The sequence below is a fragment of the Mobula birostris genome, chromosome 6 (assembly GCF_030028105.1).
Source record: "Mobula birostris isolate sMobBir1 chromosome 6, sMobBir1.hap1, whole genome shotgun sequence".
Classification (NCBI taxonomy): Eukaryota; Metazoa; Chordata; class Chondrichthyes; order Myliobatiformes; family Myliobatidae; genus Mobula; species Mobula birostris.
In genome coordinates, this window is record NC_092375.1 from 47,493,623 (window position 1) to 47,512,617 (window position 18,995).

General features: G+C 42.2%; 1 long non-coding RNA gene across 1 annotated transcript in view; it reads left to right on the forward strand.

Moving 5' to 3' along the window:
* Positions 1-18,995, forward strand: part of LOC140199778 (uncharacterized) — a 50,391-nt gene that overhangs the window by 18,075 nt on the left and 13,321 nt on the right. The window contains exon 2 of the long non-coding RNA XR_011886487.1: positions 15,802-15,873. This is a non-coding gene — a long non-coding RNA (uncharacterized lncRNA). The remainder of the gene's footprint in view (positions 1-15,801; positions 15,874-18,995) is intronic.

An 18,995-nucleotide genomic window follows, 5' to 3' on the forward strand; every position in this document is an offset into this window, starting at 1 on the left:
CTTACCCTTTCTGAACTCCACAATCAGCCCTTTGGTCTTGCTGATGTTGGTTGTTGCTGTGACACCACTCAACCAGCTGATATATCTTCCTCCTGCACACACTCTTGTCTCCACCTGAGATTCTGCCAACAAAGATTGTATCATCAGTAAATTTATAGGTGGCGTTAGAGCTACACCTAGCCACACCATCATCACTGGCGGGGATGACGGCAGAGCAGAGATGGCTGAAGTTTCAGGGAATAGTTCACAAGGCGCAGGATAGATATGTCCCACAGAGGAAGAGTTCTCAGAGGGCAGAGCTAGGCAACCGTGGCTGACAAAGGAAGTTATGGACCGCATAAAGGCAAAGAAAGGGCATATAATGTCACAAAAGTGAGTGGAAGTTGGATAATTTGGAAGCTTTTAAAATCTAACAAAAGATGATTTAAAAAATCTATAAGAAGGGAAAAGATGAAATATGAGCAAGATACCAATTTTTATTTTCAATTATATAAAGAGTAAAAGCGAGGTGAGAGTTGATTTTGGACCACTGGAAAATGATGCTGGTGAGGTAGTAATGGGAGACAAAGAAATGGCAGATGAACTTAATGGGTACTTTGCATCAGTCTTCACTTTGGAAGACACTAGCAGTGTGCCAGAGGCCCGTGAGTATCAGGGAGCAGGAGTGAGTGCCATTGCTATTACAAAGGAAAAAGCTCTAGGCAAACTCAAAGGTCTTAAGGTGGATAAGTCACCTGGACCAAATGGGCTACATCCCAGAGTCCTGAAAGAGGTTGCTGAAGAGATCATGAATGTATTGATCATGATCTTTCAAGAATCACTTGATTCTGGCATGGTCTCAGGAGACTGGAAGATTCCAAATGTGACTCCACTCTTTAAGAAGGGAGTAAGTCATAACAAAGGAAATTATAGGCCAGTTAGCCTAACCTCAGTGGTTGGGAAAGTGTTGGAGTCTATTTTTAAGGATGAGGTTTCAAGGTACTTGGAGACTAATGATAAAACAAATCAAGGTCAGCATGGTTTCTGTGAAGGGAGATCTTGCCTGACAAATCTGTTATAGTTCTTCGATAAAGTAGCAAGCAGGGTGGACAAAGGAGAGGCAGTGGATGTCATTTACTTGGATTTTCAGAAGGTGTTCGATAAGGTGCCACACATGAGGCTGCTTAATAAGATAAAATCCTATACCATTACAGGAAAGGTACTGGCATGGATAGCAGAATGGCTGACAGGCAGGAGGCAGCGAGTAGGAATAAAGGGGCCTTTTCTGGTTGGCTGCCGGTGACTAATGGTGATCTTCAGGTATCAGTATTGAGACCACTGCTTTTCACATTGTTTGTCAATGATTTAGATAATGGAATTGATGACATTGTGGCAAATTTTGCAAATGATACAAAGATAGGTGGAGGGGTAGGTAATGCTGAGGAACCAATATGATTGCAGCAGGACTTAGACAAATTGGAAGAATGGGCAAAAAAGTGGCAGATGGAATATAGTGTTGGGAAATGTATGTTAACGCATTTTGGTAAAAGGAACAATAGTGCAGAATATTATTTAAATGGGGAGAAGGTTCAAACATCGGAGGTGCAAAGAGACTTAGGAGTCCTCGTGTAAGACTCCCGGAAGGTTAATTTACAGGTTGAGTCTGTGGTAGAGAAGGCAAATGCAATGTTGGCATTTATAAAGTACAAAGTATTTCAAAGGGAATAGAATATAAAAGCAAGGAGATAATGCTGAGACTTTACAAGTTTCAAGTCAGGCCGCACTTAGAATATTGTCAACAGATTTGGGGCCCCATATCTCGGAAAGGATATGTTGCCTTTGGAGAGAGTCCGGAGGAGGTTCACAAGAAGGATTCCAGGAATGAAGGGGTAAACTTATGAGGAGCATTTGGCAGCTTTGGGCCTGTACTCACCAGAATTCAGAAGAATGCAGGGAGATCTCATTGAAGCCTACCGAATGTTGAAAGGACTAGATAGGGTGGATGCGGGGAGGATGTTTCTGATGATGGGATATCCCAGAGCTAGAGGGCACAGACTCAAAATTGAGAGGTGACCCTTTGGAACAGAGGTAAGGAGGATTTTTTTTTAGCCAGAAGTAAATCTATGGAATGCTCTGCCACACACCGTGGTGGAGGTCAAGTCTGTGGGTATATTTAAGGCGGAAGTTGATCATTTCCTGATTGGTCAGGGCATCAAGGGATATGGCGAGAAGGCAGGTGTCTGGGGTTGAGTGGGTTCTGGGATCAGCCATGATGGAATGGTGGAGCAGACTCAGTGGGCTGAATGGCCTAGTTCTACTACTATGCCTTATGGTCTTATGCATATAGAGAGAGTAGAGCAGTAGGCTAAACACATATCCCTAAGATGCCCCAATGTTTATTGTCAGCATGGTGGAGATGTTGTTACCAATCCACACAGATTGGGGTCTACCGGTTTGGAAGTTGAGTTTCCAATTGCAGAGGGAGGTATATAAGGCTGGGTTCTGTAACTTTTCGATCAGGATTGTAGGAATGATGGTGTTAAATGCTGAGCTATAGTCAATGAACAGCATCCTGACGTAGGTGTTTGTATTGTCCAGGTGATCTAAGGCCACATGCAGAGCCATTGAGTTTGCATCTGCCATAGACCTATTGTGATGATCGGCAAATTGCACTGGGTCCAGTTCCTTGCTGAGACAGGAATTGATCCTAGCCATTATCAACCTCTATCAGCATTACATCACTGTAGATGTGAGAGTTGCTGGAGGATAGTTGTTAAGGCAGCTCACGCTACTCTTCTTGGGCACTCTTGGCCAAGCATTGTGACAATGCCTATCTGTATTTCACTGCTGGGAGTTGTGCAAAAGCATGCTATTTCTTTCTTTCAGTGGAGAAGCCTCTCCCTTTCTCAGTATTTAGTGGATGAGGGAATTAAATGCAGCATCTCCAAGTTTGCGGATGACACGAAGCTGGGTGGCAGTGTTAGCTGTGAGGAGGATGCTAAGAGGATGCAGGGTGACTTGGATAGGTTGGGTGAGTGGGCAAGTTCATGGCAGATGCAATTTAATGTTGATAAATGTGAAGTTATCCACTTTGGTGGCAAAAATAGGAAAACAGATTATTATCTGAATGGTGGCCGATTAGGAAAAGGGGAGGTGCAACGAGACCTGGGTGTCATTATACACCAGTCATTGAAAGTGGGCATGCAGGTACAGCAGGCGGTGAAAAAGGCGAATGGTATGCTGGCATTTATAGCGAGAGGATTCGAGTACAGGAGCAGGGAGGTACTACTGCAGTTGTACAAGGCCTTGGTGACACCACACCTGGAGTATTGTGTGCAGTTTTGGTCCCCTAATCTGAGGAAAGACATCCTTGCCATAGAGGGAGTACAAAGAAGGTTCACCAGATTGATTCCTGGGATGGCAGGACTTTCATATGAAGAAAGACTGGATGAACTGGCCTTGTACTCGTTGGAATTTAGAAGATTGTGGGGGGATCTGATTGAAACGTATAAGATCCTAAAGGGATTGGACAGGCTAGATGCAGGAAGATTATTCCCGATGTTGGGGAAGTCCAGAACGAGGGGCCACAGTTTGAGGATAGAGGGGAAGCTTTTTAGGACCGAGATTAGGAAAAACTTCTTCACACAGAGAGTGGTGAATCTGTGGAATTCTCTGCCACAGGAAGCAGTTGAGGCCAGTTCATTGGCTATATTTAAGAGGGAGTTAGATATGGCCCTTGTGGCTACGGGGGTCAGGGGGTATGGAGGGAAGGCTGGGGCGGGGTTCTGAGTTGGATGATCAACCATGATCATAATGAATGGCGGTGCAGGTTCGAAGGGCCGAATGGCCTACTCCTGCACCTATTTTCTATGTTTCTATGTTTCTATGTTTCACATTATTATGTAAGGTGTGAGATTTTTTTTTGCATGGAAATCAATAAGAAAACAATAACCTTGACTGGAGTATCAATCTACTGGTTCATTGTATTGTATTTTCCATTCAAGTTCAAAAGTAACACCTTGCCTCTGAGTCAGGAGATTATAATATCAAACCTTAGTCAGTCGAAAAAAAATGGCTGAATAATCCAGACACATTTAAAAGCCCTTGAGTAGAACAGAGGGATCTGGAAATACAGATCCATAATTCCTTGAAAGTGACAGTGCATGTAGATGGGGCCGTAAAAAGAGCTTTTGGCACATTGGCCTTCAAAAATTAACGTATTGGGTGCAGGAGTTGGGATGTTGTGTAAGATGTTGGTGTGTCCTCATTCGGAATATTGTGTGCAGTTCTTGTCACTTACCTTCAGGAAGGATATCAATAAGATTGAAGGAGTGCAGAGAAAATTTATTAGAACGCTGCCAGGACTTCAGGACCTGAGTTATAAGGAAAAGTTGAACAAGTTAGGACCTTATTCACTGGAGCATAGGAGAATGAGAGGAGATCTGATAGAGGTATATACAGTAAATTATGAGTGGTACAGCATAGACAGCAGGCTTTTTCCACTGAGGTTGGGTGAGATTAGACCTAGAGAATATGGGTGAAGGGTGAAAGGAGAAATGACTGGGGGAACATTTTAACTCAGAGGGTGTGGAAGGAGCTGATGAGCCAGATGAAGTAGTGGATATAGATTTGATTTCAACATTTAAGAGAAATTTGGATGTAGATGATGGGAGGATCATGGAGGGCTATGGTCCAGATACAGGTCGATGAATCTAGAGAGAATAACTAGACGGCCAAGGGATCTATTTCTGTGCTGTAGTGTTCTATGATTCTAAACTATCACATTATTCTCCATCTCTTTGCTCAATCTCCAGGCAGTAATTGGCACCAAATAACTGCCTGAAAACAGAATCATTTTGCCATAGAAAAACAACCTTCAGCTATAGTGTTAACCATATTGAAAAGAATTGGAAGTACCTACAGCAAGTGGAATTGAATCTGTATGAAACATTAAAGAAGATTTATTTTCTGTAAGTTGCACCTATGCCTAACAAATGGCTGGTACAGCATATATATTTGGGTTTATTGTCATGGTAAATCAACTAGGTATTTGTGGTCATTTCTGGGTCAACTCATCTCCAACATGAAATCTGGCCAAGCATAAAAATAACTGACACTTAGTTGGATATGATTGAGGTTTCAAGCTTCTATCAGAAGAAATTTTTATGCAGTCAGTCTCTGGCCAAATGGTAACTGCATCTTCTCATTAACACCATATCTAAATATCCCTTGGATGTACTGGAATGGTCTCTAGAGGACAAGCAGATTGGATTGGAGGTAAGATTTATTGTTTGCACTGTTGCTTTTCTGAGTTCATAGTCAGCAAGATGATTGAAAGTAGATTTATTAATAGTCAAGTAAAAACTGATATGATTTTGTATTTTATAACAGGTTTAAGTAAGTGATATAGAATTGTGCAATGATACAGCATAGAAGTTAAACATTTGACACATTATGCTTGTCACTGAGCCATCCCAAAAAACCCCCTTCCTTGCACATTCCAACTTACCCTGGCAACATCTTCCCTTCAAGTATTTGTTTAATTTCCATTTTGAAAATTACTACTGCATCTACTTCTCCATCCTGTCGGGAGTATCTTCCAGATCACAGCAGATTGCTCCATTTATTCCCCTCCTGTCACCTCTGAGTTTTGTTCGCTAGTTAATCCTTTGGTTATCAATTCTTCTGTCACTGGGGGAGAAAAATCTCCCTATATATTTAATCACAACCCGCTTTTGGATTTTGCATTTCTCTATTATAGTCAGGGGTTAAGGGGGAAAGGTGAAATGTTGAAGGGGAGCACAAAGGGGGAGCTCCTTCACTCAGAGAGTGGAGAGAGTGTGGAATGAGCTGCCAGTGACATTGATGGATACAGGTTTTATTTCAACAGTTAAGAGAAGTTTGGAAAGGTACATGGATGGGGGGGGGGGAGTATGGAAGGCTATGATCTGGGTGCAGGTCAATGGGATTAAGCTGACAGGATGGATCAAAGGGCCTGTTTCTGTTCTATAGTGTTCAATGACTCTGTTATCTTCAGCCTAACCATTATTGTTAAAGAGTGATTTCTGAGTTCTAATATCTTTCAAAATGGAAAGACAATGAGCTTGTTTTGGCTTCTGACTTTAATTAAGTGACCTTGTTGAGTGTATAAAATGCTCTGTTTTCATTGCAACTTTGAAGAAAATTCAGGTAAACAAGCTGTCTTGCAAGGAACTCTACAAATTTTATATACTTGCAAACAGAAATACACAAAACCAGAGACTCATGTCATCCCGTCTGGTTCCTCATCTCCAGACTCACTGACTGATTTGAGCAGTTAGAGATTAATGGCTGTACCATTGCAACATATTTGCAACTCTGCTCATGTTATCAGGAATTCAATTTCACACAGGATTTCCTGTGGTCCACTGCAAGTGCAGATAGGTTTTAAAAGTCTGCTCATTATCTTTAGATTTCTACAGAAATGTAGATTCACAAGTACTACAGCACTGAAGGTGCTCATGTAGTCCATCCAGAGTTTGCCAGCACTTCATGAGATAAAGGTGCTGCAAATCTCATTCCTGTTTCTTTCATGCACTTGTAACACCATCGTTCCTACATGTAGCCCTATAACTTCCTTTCTTTAAAGTACCTATCCAGTTCATTTTCAAAAGTCACAATTAAATTCTCTTTCACTCAGTGAATTCCAAGTCATAAGCAAGCTCAGCATTCTGTTGCCAGGATTCCTCTATCGTCTCAACAATGGCAACAGTGACTCCTTATTTATCTAGATCTTTCATGACATCTGCCCCTTCAATCAGCTCTTCTCTCAACTTTAATTAAACCAAGGATTATTGAGAGTTATGTAGGAGGGAAGGGTTAAATTGATCTAGAGTAGGTTGAAAGGTCAGCCAAAGGCCCTTTACTGTGCTGTAATTATTATGTTCCACAGTATGTTCTATCAACAAGTAGTCTGAGAAATAAACCTGAGAAATTAATACTGCATTCTTCGTCTACCCTTTTCCTGACATGCTGAAAAGTTCCAGTATGTTCTATTTTTACTTTCAATCTTCAGCATCCACTGCAATTTGCTTCTGAGCTGTTCTGAACCATTAGGTCTTTCTTGACCATTGTAGTCTCAATGCAGAGTGCAAGATGCACAGAGATCCTCCTTATTCCACTTTCCCAGGCTTGCTGCACAGTTAAAGTGAGTAGCTAAATCCTATTACATTGTTCCAATGACCAATAATTTCTTAAGAATGTAATGCGTCAGGATTCAAAGATAAGCACAGTCCTGTAGTCAAAGTAAAGCTGAACCCCCCGTATGTGAGTTCAATCCTAAATACAAGTGTCTTCATTGCTTTTCTCATTATTAAGAATAAAAGAATGGTGACAATCAATGCTGGCAATATTTGAAGCGGTGTGCTCTTATTTAATTATCTAAAGTTCTCACAAGAACGTCAGTCTCCATTGTTTCAGCTGTATGCAGTATTGAAATTAAGGAATGTCTCTTTCCTTATTCAAGAGACAATGAGTCATTTGATACAGGAGTCTGACTAATTTCAGGCTGAATCTGGCAAGCTTTATTACTGGGCCTTGTACAATAGTTCTAGATCAGCTAAGCTGTTGCTCCTTCCTTGCACTCTGTCATCAAAGATCCAGGAGCATTCTGTGTTACATGGCTGATCATACACTTGCAAAAATATTTGCTCGGGTCCCATCTTGGCCCTCTGCCTGGGTTATATGAGTAAACTACATTGAATTGCTATTCCTGGAAATTAGTCATCTGTGACAGTGGAAAACGTATGACTCTGATGAATCATTCATTTCCCCCCTCCATTTTTATAAAATAAAAATTAACTAGTTTAAAAGTGGTAGAGAAATTTGTTCAGATCTACCAATGTGAATGTTTGGTCTTAAGTAACTTGCTACTCAGCAAATTGTCACCTATGCCCTTCAAACAGCAGGGTTTCAAGTAAAGATTAAAGAAAATGTTATTGCTGGTATATTGCTGGAAGTGCTGTTTTTTAATAGCACACTTATATTCCCAGCCAAATTGCCCCTAAGAGAAAGAACATATCCCTTCACGATCGCTGGATCAACGAAAAGCTGCTCTCATATCATTACAAGTGCCTGACAGCTGGATACTTGCTCTCAAGGGTTCTTTTGCACATTGTACTCTCCCTACAAAGTACCCTGGAAAGTACCCTGGCTGAGAATTCCACAGCATGGTCACTGCTTTATCAGAGCTGTAAGACCCCCTACAATGCCAACGTGGAAGGCAGCAGGAAATAAAAACTGTTGTGCCCCACCTACTGTGCTGGTAAAGGGCACGGCAGTCAACAGCCATACCTGAAGGCTGGTTACCTCAACTGCAGCTGCTCTCTCTTAACATGCCAACTCCTTCCTTAAAGACCAAGTGCATGAGAGATATTGCCGAGGCCATATTTGGAATATTGTGTTCAGTTTTGGTCAGACTGCCATGGGAAAGATGGTGTAATGTTGGAAAGAGAAGAGAGGAGATTTGTGAGGATGTTTTTAGGACTCAAGGGGCTGAATTATGGAAAGAGGTTGAGTTGTTTTGGACTTATACATTGGAGTGTAGAATATGAGGGATGATCTTATAGAGGTGTATGAAACCTTAAGGGGCATAGATAGGGTTGTGTATATGGTCCTTTTCCCAGGGTTGGTAATTCTTGCCACTATATTTGCCCCACCTGCCCCACTGAACTTGTGTCCTCATAACTTGACTCCATTTTATCCCCCTTGGTCCAGTCCCTTCCCACCTACCTCCGTGACACTTCTCATGCTCTGTCTCCTCAGCAACTTTCAACTCCTTGGCCCTGACTGCCTCATATTCACCATCAATGTTCAGTCCCTATATACTTCCATCCCCATCAGGAAAGCCTCAAAGCTCTCTGCTTCTTTTTTAACAAAAGAACCAAACAATTCCCCTCCACCACCACCCACTGTCTGTCAGAACCAGTCCTCACCCTCAACAATTTTTCCTTTGGGTCCTCCCACTTTCTCCAGACTTGAGGGGTAGCCATGGGCACCCACATGGGCCCCAGCTATGCCTGTCTCTTTGTTGGCTACGTAAAACAGCCCATGTCCCAAGTCTTCCATGGTAATACTTCCCAACTCTTCCTCTGCTACGATGACACCTGCATTGGTGCTGCTTCATGCACCCATGCTGAGCTTGCCAATTTCATCAACTTTGCCTCTAACTTCCACTTTGGCCTTAAATTCACTTGCTCCATTTCTGACCCTTCCTTTGCTTTCTCAATCTCTCTGGAGACAAACTGTCAACCGACATCTCTTATAAACTTACCAATTCCCACAGTTATTTTGACTGCACCTCTTCCCACCCCCTTTCCTTTAAAAATGCTATTCCCATTTCTCAGTTCGTTTGCCTCCACTATATCCATTCCCAGGACGTGGCCTTCCTTTCCAGGACATCAGAGATGTCTTCTTTCTTCAAAGAACAGGGTTTCCCACCCTCCACCACTGATGCTTCCCTCAGCTGCATCTCCTCCACTTCTCAAGCATCTGTGCTCTCCCCATCTCCCCACTTCCTTAACAGTGATAGAGTTCCTCTTGTCCTCACCTACCACGCTATCAGCCTCTGCACCTAACACATTATCCTCTGCAACTAGGGCAATCTCCAAAGAGATCCTACCACCTAACACACCTTTGTCTCCCCTCCCTCCACCTCTTGCAGCTCACTCTGCAACTCCCCTGTCCATTCTTCCCTCCCAACACTTTTCCCAGCAAGCAGCCTAAGTGCCACACCTGCCAATCCACCTCCTCCCTCACCTCCATTCAGGGCTCCAAGCAGTCCTTCCAGGTGAGGCAACACTTCACCTGTGAATCTGCTGGGCTCGTCTATTGTGACCGATGCTCCCAATGCCGCCTCCTCTACATTGGTGAGATCCACTGTCAATTGGGTGACGGCTTTGCCAAGCACCTTTGCTCCATCTGCCAAAGGTGAAACTTCACAAGAGGCAAACATTTCAATTCCGATTCCCATTCCAGTTCTGACATTTCAGTCCAGGGAACCCTCGTGTACTAAGGTGAGGCTGCCCTCAGGGTGGAGGAACAACACTTTATATTCCATCTGGGCAGTCTCCACGAACATGGATTTCTTCCGGTAATTTTATTTTCCCCTCCACTTTCTCTTTTCTTCTATTCCACACTCTGGCCTTTTACCTCTTCTCACCTGCCTATCAATTCCCCCTGGTTCCCCTCCTACTTCCCTTTCTCCCATGGTCCACTCTCCTCTCCTATCAGATTCCTTCTTCTCCAGCTCTATCTTTTCCACCAACTTGGTTTCACCTACCACCTTCTAGTCAGTCTCTTTCCCCTCCCCCCACCTTTTTATTCTGGCATCTTCCCCCTTCCATTTCAGTCCTGATGAAGGCTCTCGGTCCAAAATGTTGACTGTTTATTTATTTCCATAGATGCTGCCTGATCTGCTGAGTTCCTCTAGCATCCAAGTACGTTTCCTTGTGCCATAGCCTTTGGGGTCAGGGCTGGGCACCAGTTTTACTTATTTAGGATGGTTAATCTCCTGAGAAGAGAATATAACATTCAGGCATCGTGCATTATTGCAGCTTTATCTTTATGGATTAGAATGTTTGCCTTCCCTTTTTTTTAGCGTGTGTCTGCGTGTGCGCGCGTCCGTGCCTGTGCGTCTGCATGTCCATGTGTGTGTCTGTGCGTGCGTCCGTGATGATGTCTCTTTCATGGCTTTTACAAGGCGCAGAGCGAGGGAGAGAGACCGTGTGGCGCTCCACTCCTCACACAGACATTTTCACAGTATTTTCCCTTTATTTTACGAGGTTGAGTTGCAATCTCGACACTCAGCCCGGCACGGATGGAGACCGTACTCGGGAGCAGACCCAACTAGTTTCGAACCCGGGAACTTCCACTCCCGGGTCTGGCGCCCATGTTATTGTGCCACCAGCCGGCCCAGAACGTTTGCTTTCCAATGCCAGAGTCCATCACCAGGGCAAATCTAGAAGTCCCAAGGCAAAGCAAAAGAAGCACGCCTATCTCTAATTTTTCATGCGCTTTGCATGTAATACTAAAACTTTCTTCAGTGTAAAATGAAGCAAATTGCTTCCTTAAGGCACCAACATGATCTGAAGATAGCTCCTTGGGGTAAGATTTTTGCAAACGAATATTTGATTTATTTGCTCTATTTGATTGTAATTTTATTTTAAAAATTTATCATTCCATCATGGTACTTTGGCCCTGCACAATTTTCTTAATCTCTCCAATTTTCTTTATTTCCTTTTCAATGTCCATTAAATATCAAAAATCTTGACAAAGCTTTTAATTATTTTGCTTGTCATTTCCCTGTGACTTGGCACCAAAGCGTTGATAAAGGCACTATATAAATGTAGCTTGTTGTTGTTTGCAGCCTCTTTTTGCTGCTGTTTTCCTCTTCCTATTTGTTCTCCAGTCAGAGTGGAATTGCCAGAAGAAACCAGTTTGTTGTCAGCAGCCTGTTAAGTATCTAGAAAGTTATATGACCTCTACAAGTACTTTCACATCACGGACATAGCAAAAAGACACTTCTCAAAACAAGGGAAATGTTTTCTTGAATCTATGCTGTGCCTGACTTTTAAATTCAGCTCAAAATGGGTTCATCATAATTTGCACCACCGGTATTTGTAAGATGAGGAATTGGTGGTTGCAATGGGATTAAAGATGAAAATAGCATTGAAGTCTTCATTGTATGATCTGATTCCACTTGGCTCCCTTTAATGAAGTTCCCACAGCAACTGTTGCTCAGACTCCAGGAACGTGTTGCCTAGCAATCTAAGGTTTTCTTTCTGGAATGGAGAAATTAACAAACAACAATATCTGGACAAAATATGAATACATTAAAAAATTATTAACATGCTAAAATTATAAAATTATTCTAAATCTTTTACCCAGTAGCAGATGAAGATCTAGTTAAATATTCTATAAATCACCTAAATTGAGGTAGAATATTGCTCTCTGCCAAGTCAATAGCTATTGTCTTATTGTAGCCAAACACTGGACTCACCCAGTATTGCGCTATTCTACACAGGATTAAATTAAGTAGTATTTGTTCAGAATTTCCTTCTACAAAGTTCACTTTACCCCTAATCCTGACCTAAATTCATATCTTACATTCTTTATGGGTGGGGTGTGGGGGTTAGTTTTCAGATTTTCTAATCCATTCACTTCTACTAGGTTCTAATGGAATTAGCAGAACCTCATGATATTAAGGAACTGGCTTATAGCTAATCTTGAACTAATGAGGTTCTGGCTCTATAGACATCACCCTGGCTGAGGAACAATTAGTATATTAACTTCAAAGATTCTGGCAAGAACTGGAAGAAAAGTAGAAAAGTCAGAAATCATTTTTCTAAGAGAGGATGTACGTAAGTGCCTCGTATGATGCCTACCCATCAGTCCGAAAAGATGAAAGAGTCCCAGGTCTGATAAGAGCTTTCATGGTAGACATGGCAAGGTGCTGCAATGTATCTTGCAGATGATACACTCTGTGGCCACAATATGTTGCTTGCAGAAGGAATAAATGTTTAGGCTGTGCAAAAGGTTCTGGAGGAGATTCAGCATTTTGAGTGTTGCTGAAGGCTTGCCCATCCAGGAATGTGGAAAGTATCCTGTTGTTCTCCTGGCTTGTGCCTTGTAGGTGCTATGAAAACTCAGGAGGTGAGTTGCTCACTTAGCTTCAAATCTGCTCTTGTTTCTGCATCAGTTGTGCATCTGCTCCACTTGAGTTTCTTGTCAAATATGATGGCCAGGAAGTTGGTGTAGGAAGGCATTTCAATAGTAAAAGTAGGTGGGTAATCAAGTCAAGTCTAGTTTATTGTCATGTGCTCAAGTACAAGGAGGTAAAATACAATGAAAAACTTGCTTACAGCAGGATCACAGGGACATAAGTACACAGCCTATAAATTATACATAAATTATACCCTACAATAAAAAATATTTTAAAACATGGCAGAAGCATAAAGCCTTTGTCCAAAAAAAAAACAGAAGTCACAATCAAAGTTAAGTCCATGGAATGGAAAGAATAGCCCACTCTGCCCATTGCTAAGGTAGAGTTAGGGTGCAGGTAGGTTCAAGAACCTAATGGTTGTAGGAAAGCAGCTCTTCCTTAATCTGGTGGTCTGGCTGATAGTAGTAGCATAAAGAAGGTATGGCCTGGATGTGGGGATCCTTAATGATAGGTATTGCTTTCTTGAGACAACGTCTCCTGTAGATACTGTGAGGAGGAGGGCTGTGCCTCCGATGGAACGAGCTACGTTCACCATTCTCTGCAGCCTCTTTATGGGTGGGGTGTAGGGGTTAGTTTTCAGATTTTCTAATCCATTTGCTTCTACTAGGTTCTAATGGAATTAGCAGAACCTCATGATATTAGGGCACTTGCATTGAAATTGCCATACCAGGATACTTTCAACGGTCCGTCTGTGGAAGTCAGAGTAGCTGATGAGGTGCCAACTGTCCTTAAGCTTCGAAGAAAGTAGAGGTGTTACCGAGCCTTCTTCATAGCCTGGGCTCAGGACAGATCATTCAAGGTGTAAACGCCTGGGATATGCTTAGCGAGAGGAATTGGTGCATCTTTTATTTGCTGCCTACTTGGTCATATCTGAATAATGTTGTGGTCTGGAATGGATAACACTATGATAGAACAAACACAGTGGAATCGTCAGGAAATATCCCCACTCTGACCACACGTTGTAGAGAAAGTCATTGATAAAGAAGCTGAAGATCATTGTTCAAGAACCTGGTCCTGAAATGCAGTCTGGGGGTGGGGAGCTTAGATTATTGACCTCCAACAATCATCTTCCCTTATTTTTTTAATCTCAATTGCTATTGGCTTCAGTTTTACTTGGGCGCCTTAATGCCACACGTGGTCTGTTCCTTTGTTCATAATCAAAGCAAGAGCAGGGAGAAGTGTTTTGCTGACAGGACTTGTGGTGGTTGGTGAATAAGTGCCATTTGATAGCTTTCTTGATAACTTCCAATGTGATTGGACTGATATATCCCCAATTAATTTTGTCCCCAATTTGAGTACAGGACAATTTTCCACATCGTTGACTAGATGCCAATTTCTCAGCTGTACTGGGACAGCTTATCCAGAGGCACAGTGTCGGCAGTCAGCAGTATCGCCACTGTGCAATATCTCCCTGTCCCCATTTTGTCCATACTTAAGTTATTAAACATACTTAAGGCTGGGATAGAGTATTGGAGAACAGGGGAATCAGGCATTGCCAAGGTCATCAATCAGTTTGGCCATAATCTTGTCAAGTGGAAGAACATGCCTGAGATGCTATTTGACCTGCGACTGATTGATCTTATTTTATTTCCTCTTGTATTCCACATGAGTACCTTGTGGCATTGGCATTGCAATCCCTCCCTAAATTCTCTAATTATTCTTTTAATAGAAAATGTTCTGGTAGTAGTGAAGGGCAGAATTGACTACAGTAATTAATGTTTAATGGGCCAGGTATTCAAGTAATTCTACACTTGCACCCCCATCAGAACCACTAAAAGAGTTAATTTTTACCTTAACCGGTATGTGAACCATGAGATCTTGAGAATTCCTGGTGTTTGCTTCATGTACGTAGTCATGCAAAACTTTATCACAAACTCGAAGCAGATAAAAGTTATAATTGTTTAAGTTTGTTCAAAGAATTACTTGAAGGTCTTGCAATTTATAAGCATCTTGCATTGTATGGTGCAACTATATCAAAACAAAATCTCTCAGACTTCTTTTTTGCATTGAGGTAGTAATTCAAATAAACAGCAGACATTGCAGCTCTATGATCCCACCTTCCCTTGGATGCCAGGACATAGGCACTTCACACTGAGCACGATTTATCAAAAGCTCTTCAAAAGTGTGATTGCACTTTAAGAAGTAATGGTGGAATGACATTACATTAAAAGTTTTATCAATGCAGCAAGTTGAAAGTAAGCATTACCTACACAAGTCCGGGAGGCACATGCAAGTTGAAAGTAGACGTTTTAAAAATCTGTCTGGACAACAAGAAGTGCTAACTGGTCCATTTCTCCATGGCCAAAATTATTTAGGTTCCAAAGATTATCCAGAGCAACTAAATCCCAACTTCCTTTCTCCACTGCCAATTGTTGCCATCAGCCCTTCGTGTTCAAAAGTGGAAAACCTTATGGATTCCTTTGATGGTTGTGTGGAAATGTAGGCAGTTGAATATTTGTGTCTGCAAGAAACAGAACATACCCCACCCTAGGTCAATCATTAGTCTACTCTCAATCATCAGCAATATGTTGGAAGATATAGTTGACTTACTGTCAAGCAGTTCTTACTAATAATCTGCTTGTTGGTGCTTAGTTTCAGTTCTACTGGGATTACTTGGCTGTATGCCTGATTATATGTTTGGTTCAAACATGAATTCCAAGGTGAACACAAAATAATCTGCAGATGCTGGGGTCAAAGCAACACTCATAACATGCTGGAGGAACTCAGCAGGTCGGGCAGCATCCGTGGACACAACACGCTGGAGGAAGTCTTCCACGGATGCTGCCCGACCTGCTGAGTTCCTCCGGCGTGTTGTGAATTCCAGAGGTGAGATGGGAGGAGTGTGACTGCCCTTGACATCGAAGTAACATTGACTGAATGTATCAACAAGGAACCCTGGTAAAACGTGGCCAATGGGCATCGAGGAAAACTCTCCATGAGGTGGAGGAGTTTCTCAGCAGAGCAGCAGACATGAGCTGCTTCATCAATGGCATTCCTTCCATCACATGGTCAGAAGTGGTGATATTCTTCGATGACTGACCAGTTTTTAATTCCGTTTGCAGCCCCTGTGAAGGTGAAGCAACCCAGCTCCTCATGTGGTACAAATGGACTCTGCTCAGTTGTGGGTCGATACTGTAAGTACCAAGTGATACAGCTGCCTCTTCTTTCAGACAACGAGCACATCAACAAATCTGCACATTTACATTACAATGTTTTCCTCGTTGTTCCTGGGCCCAATATTGAACTTGCAAAAGCAAAGTACTGCATATGCTGTAGGTCTGAAATGAAACATAAGTGTTGGAAATACCAAGTGTCTTATAGAATCTGTGGATAGAGAAGCAGATTTAATGTTTCAGACTGATGAACTATCATTAGGGTGCCCTAATACCGAAAATTCTAACATAGCCACTCTGAAGTTATACTATCAGCAAAATGTCTGCCACAGACCAAGGTCAGCCCCATCTTCCCACAGGCAATGAATACTGGCTCTGCTGCCAAGGCACACTTAGGAAATGAGTGAGAAAGGGAGCCAATAGCCCAAATGTTACCAGGAATTGATTCTTGCCCTTACTTGGTGAAAGCATCCGCCACCTACCATATGTTTACAGGTAACCCATGCTTTGAGAAAGCCTCAGTAAAAATTGCATTCATGTGATCCCGAGATGAGTTCTGGCAAGTTGCAAGGGTTGATGATATAATGTGATGATTAATCACCAAGGTATAGAATTCCAGGAGTACTCCTTTTTCCTGGCTCCAAATGGAATTTTATTCCTAATTCATTTCAACATTTCAGAAGCAGATTCAGGTTTATTATCACTGGTATTTACCTCGAAATGAAAGCAGTAATGGCTATTAACTAACCCTAAACTTGACATCTGTTGACATTTTTCACAGGGGTTCTTAAACAGGAATTAATTCCAGTTAGGAGATGAATTGGCTAATGTAAACTTATCTGGTGTAGGTGAATGGTGGAAGAAACACAGGAAGTCGTTAGTCATATGAGAGAGGATAGGTTCCCGTGAAATCAATGAGGGAGTGGGACCTATGGGTGTTCTGAGAGAGCCAGTATAACCTGGATGAGTTGAGTGGTCTTGTTCACAGGAAAATATGAACGATTATTTCCAAAGAGACTCGCAGTTATTCTAGTCACTGTCAAGAAAATGTAAATTGTTTAGTTTAAGTCGGTTTATTATCGCCACATACTGTATACTGAGGTACAATAAAAATATCACAAGCATGAGGAAATCCAAAGCAACACACACAAAATGCTGGAGGAACTCAGCAGGCCAGGCAGCATCTATGGAAGAGAGTAAAGAGTTGGTGTTTCAGACCGAGACCCTTCAGCAAAGCTGCACACTGTTCATTTACCTGTAGATCCATTCAGTACACAGTGCAATAATGGTCATGTACCTGTAGATCCATTCAGTACACAGTGCAACGAGGTAAAACAATAACAGAATGCAGAATAAAGTGTTACAGTTACAGAGAAAGTGCAGACAACAAGGTGCAAGGGGAAAAATGGTCCCCCATGTTTAGCAACACTTATCCAAATTCAGCATTGCTTTTTGCAGACATGGTGTGGTTCATCTCTGTTTAACACAACATAACTCTCACAACTTACACCAACCCCTACCAATTTCATTTGCCAGCTCCTACTCTAGTGATTCTAATCTATATTAATTATGCTTGAGCAGCACGATGGGTTTTCCAAATTGCTAACTCTAATTCACAGCAAGAACAACAGGCTTGGGTTCTACTTCCAGGCTGTGCTTGGTTAGCTAGGAGAGCAGCAGCGGACAGGGTGGGGTGGGAGGGGTCACTATAGACGCCAACATTTCTGGGCTAAGGAACACACGTTAAAAATATATGCAAAGCCCGACTTCCGATCATTTTAAGGACAGTCACTATAAAAGCTACAAGGACACAGCTTCAGATGCGAACACAATGATGGTGATGACTACCTCAATCAGGAATGTGACCACACCAGCCATCCAGGCTCTGGGGCTCTGGCCTGGTGCATGAGTGAGGTATGAAGAGCAGGGCTGGTGCCGGTGGAACCAGGTACCTGCATGAGTCAGTAGCTCCCAGGCAGAAGTAGAGAGATTAACAGGATAAAAAAAAGCTAATTTGCAAGAAACACCTGCTTAATATTTTCTCAGGGTCAGGCATCGTATTGTATAGCATGAATAGACCAGTAGAGGTTGCTGTTGCCGTTATACAGACCTTCAGCTTACTAATTGTCCAGAAGAAAGCAAATTTCACTTAAATGTGAATATATTGATCATATTTATTATATATTCAACAATGGAATTGGAACTGACCGACTTTGCTAAGTAATTAGATACTTGTTCTGTAAACATGAGCACATCACTTAATGTCAAGTCACAATGAACAATGATTCTGTGGTACTCTGCCTGAGAAAAAACTATTTATGTGGGAGTTTTTCTACTTCCCACAGGGATGAGTAAAAGGATATTTTATGTAATAAGTGGGTTGTCATGACAATGAATACTTGCTTACCATGCACTGTTTCTAAAAGCCAGGTGAATAGTAACTTCCCATAAAATGCTTGTATAGCAATCAGCTTGTGGCTTTGACCACAAATCCACTGGGAACCAAGAGCTGCTGTAATGAAACTGGTATTCAAGGGAGACCATGTGCGTTAGGTGCTCTTGTGTAATTCAGCGTAAATTATCCCCACTTCAGAAGGCAATGCATGGCCATAAGGAATGCAAAAACTGAACTGATCTGAGAGACTGGGGGGAAAGGGTCGAAAGGATGTTAGTGGGTATGTTTAGGTCTGTGACAAGGACCGTGCTATTGTCTCTGGCTTGTTTACAGTTTACTTGAGAAAGATTCACAAAGGGGATCAAAATAAATATGAAATCCTCAATATATAGAGATAATGGACTTGATGGCTGAATGTGGCAAATGATACACTTACAACACAGGCTGAGTAGATTCCTCTCTGAAATACTTGGATCACCATGGGGCTGATTCTCCTGCTGCTTCCAACATGTACCTGTGTGTATGTTGTGCAGGAAGATCGAGCTCTGTGTGGAACAAACTCTTCTCGGGCTTCCAGCTGGGTACAGGTATCAATAATAACTCACGTTTCGATGACCTGCTCTGCCACCTTCATCAGTGTTGATGCCTGGGCATGTCTAGTCAAGTGGTACTTATACCCCATAGTCCCTCCCTCTTGATTGGTTAGTCCTCATCCAATCAAGTTTCCACTCTCCCACCTTGTTTACAA